This window comes from Plecotus auritus, assembly GCF_963455305.1.
Source record: "Plecotus auritus genome assembly, chromosome: 4".
In the NCBI taxonomy this organism is placed as follows: Eukaryota; Metazoa; Chordata; class Mammalia; order Chiroptera; family Vespertilionidae; genus Plecotus; species Plecotus auritus.
In genome coordinates, this window is record NC_137775.1 from 111597669 (window position 1) to 111608641 (window position 10973).

Below are 10973 nucleotides of genomic sequence, written 5' to 3' on the forward strand. Positions count from 1 at the left end.
AAAATAGGCTATGGACCTAAATAGATACTTTTGAAAAGAAGACATAAGGAAGGCCAAAAGACATATGAAAACATGTTCAAAGTCACTAATCATCCAAGAGATGCAAATCAAAACAACAATGAGGTACCATCTCACACCTGTCAGAATGGTTATCCGCAACAAATCAAGGAACGACAAGTGCTGGCGAGGATGTGGAGAAAAAGGAACCTTCGTGCACTGCTGGTGGGAATGCAGACTGGTGCAGCCACTGTGGAGAACAGTATGGAGTTTCCTCAAAAAACTGAAAATGGAACTCCCATTTGACCCAGTGATCCCACTTCTAGGAATATATCCCAAGAAACTAGAAAGACCAATCAGAGAGGATATATGCACCCCTATGTTCATAGCAGCACAATTTACCATAGTTAAGATTTAGAAACACCCTAAGTGCCCCCCAGCAGATGAGTGGATTAAAAAACTGTGGTACATCTACACAATGGAATACTATGCTGCTGTAAAAAAGAACAAAGTATTATCCTTTTCAACAGCATGGATGGAACTGGAGAGCAGTATGCTAAGTGAAATAGGTCAGTCAGAGAAAGATAAATATCACATGATCTCACTGATTTATTGAATATAATGAACAACATAAACTGATGAACAAAAACTGATCCAGAGACAGAGAAGCATCAATCAGACTGTCAAACCTCAGAGGAAAGGTAGGGGTGGTGGGGGTAAAGGGGAGAGATCAACCAAAGGACTTGTATGCATGCATATAAGCCTAACCAATGGACACAGACACCAGGGGGGTGAGGGCATAAGTGGGGGTGGGGTGGGCAATGGGGGTTAAGGACACACATGTAATAACTTAATCAATAAAGAAAAAATATATGAAAAAAATGCCAAAGGTTAAAGATAAAGAGAGAATCTTAAAAGAAACAAGAGAAAAGCAATCAGTTACCTATAAGGAAGCACTCATAGGGCTGTCAGCTGATTTCTCAACAGAAACTTTGCAGGCCAGAAGAGAGTGGCAAAAATATTCAAAGTGATGAATATCAAGGGCTTACAACCAAGATTACTCTAGCCATCAAAAGCTATCATTTAGAATTGAGGGTCAGATAAAGAGCTTCACAGACAAGGAGTTTATCACCACTAAACCAGTATTACATGAAATTTTGAAGCGTATTCTTTAAGAAGAGAAAGAAAAATAATAATAATATAAAATATGAACATTAAAATGGCAATAAATACATATCTATTAACAATTGAGTCTATGAATCAAAATAAATGAACAAGAAATCGAATGAACAGAATAAACTGATGAATAAAATAGAATCAGAAGCATGGAAACATGGAACAGACTAAATCTCAGAAGGAAGGGAGGAGGTGGAGGAGAAAGAGATTAACTAAAGATCTTATATGCATATATGCATTACCTATGGACACAGACAATTGGGTGGAGAAGACATGGGGTGGGGTGGGAACCAGGTGGAATGGGGGCAATGGGGACAGAAAGGGGAACATCTGTAATACCCTCAACAATAAAGATTTTATATATAAAAAAAATAAAGCTACCACATATGGGGGGGGGATAGACAGTATCTCATAAAATTAAATATGCAAACCAGCTATCCCATTTCTAGTGATTTTCTTAACAGAAATAAAAACATAGACTTGTATTTGAATGCCACATAATAACCAGTATAATATTCATAATAGCTCACACTGGAAGCACCCAAATGTTCTTCAATTGGTAAATGAATAAACAAATTCTGGTATATCCATACTGTTGTGGGTTAAATTGTGCCCCCTGAAAAGAGTTGTTAAAGTTTTAACACCTGAAATCTCAGAATATGTTTTTATTTAAAAATAGGTCCTTTGGAGATATAATTTGTTCAGATGGTGTCATACTGGAGCTGGGTGGTCCCTTAATCTAATATGATTGGTATCCTTACAAAAAGGACAATGGAGGCAGAGACCTGAGTGATGAGTACAAAGGCAGTGAGCATCAAGGATTACTGGCAACACCAGAAGCTAAAAAAAGAAAAAGAAAAAAGAAAAGAAAGAAAGATCTAAGAACAGATTCTCTTCCAGAGCCCACGGTGATGGCATGGCCCAGAAGACACCTTGACTTCAGACATTTAGCCTCCAGAACTGTGAGAGAATAAGTTTCTGTTGTTTTAAGTCACCCAATTATTGGTAGTTTTTTACAGCAGACCAAGGATACCAATACACATACTATGGACTTCTAGTCAGCAATGAAAGAACAAAAAGACATACATGTCACAGCATGGATGAATCTGAACAGAAATGCAAAGTGAAACTCATCGAGTACAAATGACTACTTCTTTTACATTACAATAATATGAAATTCTAGGAAAGGAAAAACTATAGTGAGGATTATTTGTTCATTTTTCACAGAAATAGAAAAAATAATCCTCACACTTGTATGGAAATACAACCAAAGCAATCTTGAGAAAGAACAAAACTGGAGGCATCATGCCACCTGATTTTAAACTTTATGACAAAACTACAATAATTAAAACAGTATGACACTGGCATAGAGACAGATACATAGATCATTGAAACAAAATAGCCCAGAAATAAACCTACTTATATACTGTCAATTAGTTTATGACAAAGGAGCCAAGAATATACAATAGGAAAACAACAGTCTCTTTAATAACAGATGTTGGGAGAACTGGACAGTCACATGCAAAAGAATAGAAGTCGACCACTATTTTACACCAGATACAAAAATTAATCGAAATGAATTAAAGACTTGAAAAACATAGACCTGACAATGAAACTCCTATACAAAAACATATGTGGTAAACTCCTTGACTCAGGTCTTGGTGATGATTTTTTGAATCTGACACCAAAAGCAAAAGCAAAAATAAACAAGTGGGACTACAACAAACTAAAAAGCTTCTGCACAAGAAAGGAAACCATCAACAAAATGAAAAGGCACCATACTGAATGGGAGAAAATATTTACAATATCCAAGCTCTATAAAGAACTCATGCAACTCAATTGCAAAAAAACACCCAAATAATTTGATCTGAAAAATAGGGAGAAAATCTGAATAGACATTTTCCAAAGAAGACATACAGATGTCTAACAGGTACATGAAAAGATGCTCAAAATCACTAGTCATCAGGCAAGTGGAAATCAAAACCACAATGAGATATTACCTCTATCTGTCAGACTGGCTATGATCACAATGACAAAAATAACAAGTGCTGGTGACGATGTGGAGAAAATAGAATCCTAATGCACTGTTAGTGGGAATGTAAATTGGTGCAGCCACTGTGGAAAACAGTATGGAGGCTCCTCAAAATATTAAAAATGGGGTTACCATATGATCCAGCAATTCAGCTACTGTATATTCAGCTGAAGAAAACAAAAACACTAACTTGAAAAGATATCTTCACTCCCATGTTCATTACAGCATTATTCAAAATAGACAAGAGCTAAAATCAACCTGTGTCTATTTATGGATGAATGGATAAAGAAACTGTGAGAAATATATATATATAATGCTGTTCTGCCATAAAAAAAAAAATCTTGCCATTTACACTGATATAGATGGACCTGAAGGGCATTTGCTAAGTGAAATGTCAAACAGAGAAACACAAATCCTGTATGATCTCACTTATATGTGGAATGTAAAATAAAAAATAAAAATAAGGAAGCAAACTCAGGCATAGCTGTTTTGATTCAGTGGTTGATGTGTTGGCCCATGAATTGACAGGTCCTGGGTTAGAATCCAGTCAAGGGCATGTACCTTGGTTGCAGGCTGCATTCCTGGCCCTGGTCAGAGCATGTGTGGGAGGTAACCAATCGATGTGTCTCTCTCACATTGATGTTTCTCTCTGTGTGTCTCTCCCCGCTTCCATTCTCTCTAAAAATCAATGGAGGAATATACTCGGGTGAGGATTAACAACAACAACAACAAAAACCAAGCTAATAAATCCAGATATGGACGGTATGCCCCAGCTCAAAACCTCAAAGACTTTGCAGCTTTGTTCTGGACAATTTCCAGTGTTGTAAACATTTCCTGTTTTCTTCACAATTTGACACCCTTTTCCAACCCATAACTAATGTTCTCATGCATATAAAAATATCTATACCACTTTACTGGAAGTTAAATGGTAAAGAGACCAGAGACAATTTTCACACACATCACACCACCACAGTCCCCAGGAAGTCTGTGGTCTACCATTGATGTTAGCCCATTTCTCAGAATCTCCTCCTATACTTGGGAGTGTGAGCATCATTGCCAAGAGGTTTCAACCTGTTTCTGCAAGGCAGACAGATATGAAGGATGACCTGGGGTATACTGTCCATAGTCAGTACGATCTCTCTGTAGCTGAGGTGACCACAGGTGTTGACTGGAGCACCCAGTAGATTGGGCTCCAGAAATTTCAGCTCCAGTGCAATGGGACACCTGGGCTGACAGAAGGAATGAGCTGAAGATGTGAATATGAAACAGCTGATTCTATGATCCCCTCTCTTCCCTCCAATTCAGAGCCCCACATTTGAAGAGGGGTCCTCTCTAAGGAGTAGAGCACCTCCAAAGGAAAACGTCTGCATTCTGGCATAAAAGCTCTCCTGCCCTGTCTCCTCAGGGAAAGCCTGCAGTCATAACCCTTACTCCTTGCCCCCAGGTAGCTCCTCTAACAATTTATTCTTAATATGAAAGGTGATCAGGGAGAACTGACATTTGAAAGAGAAAGAGAAGAGACAAAGATAACAACAACAAAAATTACCTTAAAGCAGCGGTTCTCAACCTGTGGGTCGCGACCTCTTTGGGGGTCAAACGACCCTTTCAAAGGGGTCGCCTGAGACATCCTGCATATCAGATATTTACATTATGATTTATAACAGTAGCAAAATTACAGTTATGAAGTAGCAACGAAAAAATTTTATGGTTGGGGGTCACCACAACATGAGGAACTGTATTAAAGGGTCGAGGCATTAGGAAAGTTGAGAACCACTGCCTTAAAGGGAGCCATTAACTCAGGAAACAAAAACAGGAAAAAACTAAGCAAACAAATAAAAATAAACTCTTTCAGCTATCTAGGTTATTAACCATCCCACTGAAGTTGACTAAAAATACTGAAAAATACCATCCTATCTAATAAAAGAGTAATATGCAAATAACTGTCACCCCACAACAAAATGGCGGCACCCATACCCACAAGATGGCGGTGCCCAGTCCTCTCAGCCCCGCCAGAGTCCCCCAGTCCTCCCAGCAGCAGCAGCCCGAGGCGTCCAGCTGGGAGGCACCTGTACCCCCACGCCATGATCTCCATGCAGCGGCAACAGCCCGGGCTGGGGTCTCAGCCTGTGAGGGGCGTGCACCCCCAAGGCGCAATCCCTGGCCAGCAGCAGCAGCCTGGGCTGGGGTCTCAGCCTGTGAGGGGCATGATCCCCCATGCCATGATGCCCCTCCCAGTGGCAGCAGCCTATGGTCTCAACCACTGAGTCACACCAGCCAGGCAGATATGGAGGAGTCTTAAATGTTTCTTTTTTTTCTTAAATATATTTTATTGATTTTTTACAGAGAGGAAGGGAAAGGGATAGAGAGCTAGAAACATCTATGAGAGAGAAACTTTGATCAGCTGCCTCCTGCACACTCCCCACTGGGTATGTGCCCCTAACCAAGATACATGCCCTTGCCCAGAATCGAACCTGGGACCCTTGAGTCTGCAGGCCGATGCTCCATCCACTGACCCAAAACAGTTAGGGCTGTCCAATATGTTAAAGAAAAAATCCTATTTAATAAAGAGGGAATATGCAGGGGTGGGCATTTGGGGGTGACTGGGTTGTCAGGGGAGGGCAGTTGGGGACGATAAGGCTGGCAGGGGAGCAGTTAGGCATCGATCAGGCTTGCAGGGGAGTGGTTAGGGGGTGATCAGGCTGGCAGGCAGAAGCAGTTAGGGGCAATTAGGCAGGCAGGCGAGCAGTTGGGAGCCAGCAGTCCTGAATTGTGAAAGGGATGTCCGACTGCCTGCTTAGGCCCGATCCCTGTAGGATCAGGCCTAAACAGGCAGTCAGACATCCCCCAAGGGGTCCCAGATTGGAAAGGGTGCAGGTTGGGCTGAGGGACAACCCCCAGTGCACGAATTTCATGCACCGGGCCTCTAGTGTGTGTGTGTGTGTGTGTGTGTGCATGTGCGTGTGTGTGTGTGTGTGTGTATGTATAATATATATATATATATGTATTATATATATATATAATATATACATATATATTTTATATATATATATTATATATATTATATATATATATATATATATATATATATATATATATATATATATATATATATTAAAGCATGCATGAGCAGGCAATAAAATGAGCTTTCTCAGAAGGGAATAATGGCGGCGGAATAGACAGACGTGTTCCGAGCCTTGTCCCGGAGCAGAAAGAAAGAACAGCTGAGGGTCGCACAAGGAGTGTTTGTTGGCCGGTTGGGAGACAGCTGAATTCCAGAAGGAGGTGGGGGACTGCTGAACGGGGTTCCCCTGACCTGGCAGCACCAACTGCGGCTGGGTCCCCTCCCGGAGCTGCGGGGTTGGACGCGGAGTCTGCGCCATCTTGATCCGGAAAGTGGAGCTTATCTGAAGCCTGAGAATCCACAACTGCGGCACCCCAGGAACAGCTGCGAGCCCCAGAACAACGCTCCCCAACTGGCGCAAGCACACGGGTTCAGAGGAGCTCTACACTCCACCACGGAAAGGTCAGATTTCGCCTGGGATAAGGTGAGGTCTCTGGTCCCGGAGGGAGAGAGGAACGCGCGTTTTGCGGGAGCTGGAGGACCAGGGAAGTCTGTGCCTAAAAAAATCCGTGGCTGTAGGGGCTGGCGTGATCTGTGATTGTGGAAAGGGGTCCTCAGAGCTGCTAAGAGAAGGGCACTCTAAAAAGCAACCCATTTTGATCTGAAGTGCAGGGACACCCTAAGAATTTCAGGCAGTACAGACTTACGCGCAGCCCCTGCGTTCCCTGGGTGCCTGGGCTTACGCGGAGTCCCGGAGTTCGCACAACTGAGCTTTTTCCTCTTGAAATTCTGGCCTCTGATTACTAAGCCCAATACATAGGATCACCCAGTTGGGGACACCCTGGGAGACTGCAGGGGAAGGTTGTTTTTCTGGAACCTGGGGATCGGAGCTGGGCGTGACCATCAGAGAGTCAGCTCTGAGGCAGACCACTCCCACAGGCCAGTGGCGAGTGCGGGAAAGAAGGCTCTAACACTGCCTAGAGAGGCCATAGATAGACCCGGAAGTTAATCCAGAAACACTGCCACCCAGGGGCTGAATCACAAATTGACTCTTGTGTAATCAAAAATAAAGGAATACGAGAAATTAAGACACACCGCCTGCTTAAAATCAGGACTGGCTTACAACACCGAAGAGCAGTGGATCGCAGGGAACTGCAATACTGTCTGGACTGAGAAACAGGCGTGCCAAACAGAAAAACAGAGGAAGTGAATGACCTTCACTACTTCACATTTTATTTTTACCTTTTATTTTCTTATTCTTTTTTATTTTCATTTTTTGCATCTTTTAATCAAGAAACTTTTTTTTCTCTTTTTTCATCACTTGATTTTACCTTTTTAATTATTACATTTTTATTTTCAATCCGTATTATTACTACTGCTATTTTATCTTTTTTTTTTTTTTTTTAAGTGTCATTTTATTTTCTCTTCATTTTATTTTGGGATTAGGGTTCTACATTCTATTTCTATCTTTCCTTTAGCATCGTTTTACTCTATCTCAACTCTACCTTTAGGCCATCACTCCCCTCCTAACCTCCCCCTTTTCAGTGTCCTGTTTATCTTACCCTTTTACTGCTTTAGATTCTCCCTATTCTTTCTGTTTACCCCTTGTTAAAATTTCACCCTACTTACATATCTAATCTCCAATCCCCTGCTCCAAGTCCACATACACCTCTCCCTTCGCTGTCTGAGCTATCCATAAACTTGTCCTTCTCTCTGTCCTTTTGTTGTTGTTTGCTTGAATGTAGATTATATCCAATTTTTATGCTTTTTTATGAGATTGTTTTGCTTATTCTTCTTTTGTTTATTTTTTTGTTTGTTTTGTGCTTCAGCTTTCCCTTGCCTCACTCCATATTAGTTGGTGTTGTAGTTTGTACTAATCCCCAGGCACTTGTTGCTGGCATTTGCTGGGATTAGTGATTGTTCTATTGGAGTTTTATCCCCAATATATATAGTCTGTTCCCCTATCTCTCTTAGTCACTTTCTTGTCTCTCTTACTTTTTTTTTTCTTTTTTTTCTTCTCTTTACTTTCCCTTTTCCCAATTTCATTTTCACACTCCTTTTTTCTTTTTTTCTTTCTTTCTTTCTTTTTTCCTCTTCTTCTTTCTCTCCTATCACCTAATTTGCCTTTTTCTGGTGGTCACCTTTATTGGAGGTTATTAATATCGTGAATACATTCCTGTTCAGTGCCTTGTGAGTTGTACCTGGTAGTGCTGTATTTTGTGCCTTTAAATCAACCCAGGAGAGAAAGAACTACATAACCAGACACCCAGAGAAGAGAGACCATGGGGAGACAAAGAGGCAGCCCGCATATGAAAGAAAAGCAGGCATCACCAGAAAAGGAAGTAAACAAAATGGAGGCAAGCAACCTTCCAGAAAAAGAATTCAGAGAAATGGTCATAAGGTGGCTGAAAAGAATGGAAGACAAATTCGACAATATGAGCAAGAACCAAGAGGAAATGAAGAAGAACCAAGAAGAAATGAAAAATGACATCGCTGCTGTAAAGAACTCAATAGAAAGCATCAAGAGTAGACTAGAAGAAGCAGAGGACCGCATCAGTGAGCTAGAAGACAAGATGGAAAAAAATACCCAAGAAAAGCAACTTCTAGAAAAAAAAATTAAAAGGCAAGAGGAGAGTCTAAGGGAACTTTGGGACAACACGAAACAAAACAACATCCGCATAATAGGGGTTCCAGAAGGAAAGGAAGCTGAGCAAGGAATAGAAAACCTCTTTGAAGAAATAATGACAGAAAATTTCCCAGATATAGGGAAGAAAAAACACACACAAATCCAAGAAGCTCACAGAGTCCCAAGCAAAATGAACCCCAAAAGACCGACGCCAAGGCACATTATAATTAAATTGGCAAACAACAACGACAAAGTAAGAATCTTAAAAGCAGCAAGAGAGAGACAGAAAGTTACATACAAAGGAACCCCCATCAGACTAGCAACTGATTTCTCAACAGAAACTCATCAAGCCAGAAGGGAATGGAATGAAATATACAAAGTCATGCAAAGGAAGGGGCTGAATCCAAGAATACTGTACCCAGCAAGGCTGTCAATCAAAATTGAAGGTGAAATCAGGAGCTTCACAGACAAAAAAGGACTAAGGGAATTTATTACCACCAAACCAGCAATGCAAGAAATGCTAAAGGGTCTGCTGTAAAAAAAAAGAAATAGGAAGTGAAGAAGTAACACAGGGGTAAAGAATAGGAATGGTGACAAATAAGTACCTATCAATAATAACTTTAAATGTAAATGGATTAAATGCCCCAATCAAAAGACATTGGGTAACGGATTGGATAAGAAAACACGACCCATATATCTGCTGTCTACAAGAAACCCACCTCAGAAAAAAAGACGCACACAGACTGAGGGTGAAGGGATGGAAAAAGGTTTTCCAGGCAAATGGAACTGAAAAAAAAGCTGGGGTAGCAATACTTATTTCTGACAAATTAGATCTCAAACTGAAGGACATAACCAGAGATAAGGAAGGCCATTTCATAATACTAAAGGGAGCAATCCAACAAGAAGAAATAACTCTGGTAAACATATATGCACCCAATACAGGAGCACCCAAATACATAAAAAAACTCCTGGAGGATATCAAGGGAGAGATTGACAGCAATACAATCATAGTAGGAGACTTTAATACCCCACTATCACCATTGGACAAATCCTCTAAACAAAACATCAGCAAAGAAACATCAATCCTAAATGACTCACTAGACCAGATGGAATTAATTGACATCTTCAGAACATTTCACCCCAAAGCCACAGAATATACATTCTTCTCAAGTGCACATGGGTCATTTTCAAAGATAGACCATATGTTGGGACACAGGCAAAGTCTCTTCAAATTCAAGAAGATAGAAATCATATCAAGCATCTTCTCAGACCACAGTGGCATAAAACTGGAAATCAACTACAATAAAAACAACCCAAAGAAATCAAACACATGGAGACTAAACAGCATGCTATTAAACCATGACTGGGTTACCAGAGAGATCAAAGAAGAAATAAAAAACATCATGACAACAAATGACAATGAAAACACTACAATCCAAAATCTATGGGACACAGCGAAAGCAGTCTTGAGAGGGAAGTTCATAGCTCTACAAGCCTACTGCAAAAAACAAGAAACAGGGGTAATAAATTACCTAACCCAACAACTCAAAGAGTTAGAAAAAGAGCAACAAGAAAAGCCCAGTGTAAGCAGAAGGAAGGAAATAATAAAGATCAGAGCACAGATAAACGACATAGAGACCAAAGAAACAATTCAAAAGATCAACAAGACCAAGAGCTGGTTCTTTGAAAGGATAAACAAGATTGATGAACCTCTAGCCAGGCTCACCAAGAAGCAAAGAGAGAGGACCCAAATAAACAAGATCAGAAATGAAAGAGGTGAAATAACAACAGATCCCGCTGAAATACAAAGGATTGTTAAAAAATACTACGAACAACTCTATTCCAACAAACTGGACAACCTGGAGGAAATGGACATATTCCTAGAAAAATATAACCTTCCAAAACTCAATCAGGAAGAATCTAAACAGCTCAACATGCCAGTAACTATGGAAGAAATTGAAGCAGTCATCAAAGAGCTTCCGGCAAACAAAAGCCCAGGGCCAGACGGCTTCACAGGAGAGTTCTACCAAACATTCAAGGAAGAACTAAAACCTATCCTCCTCAGACTATTCCAAAAAATT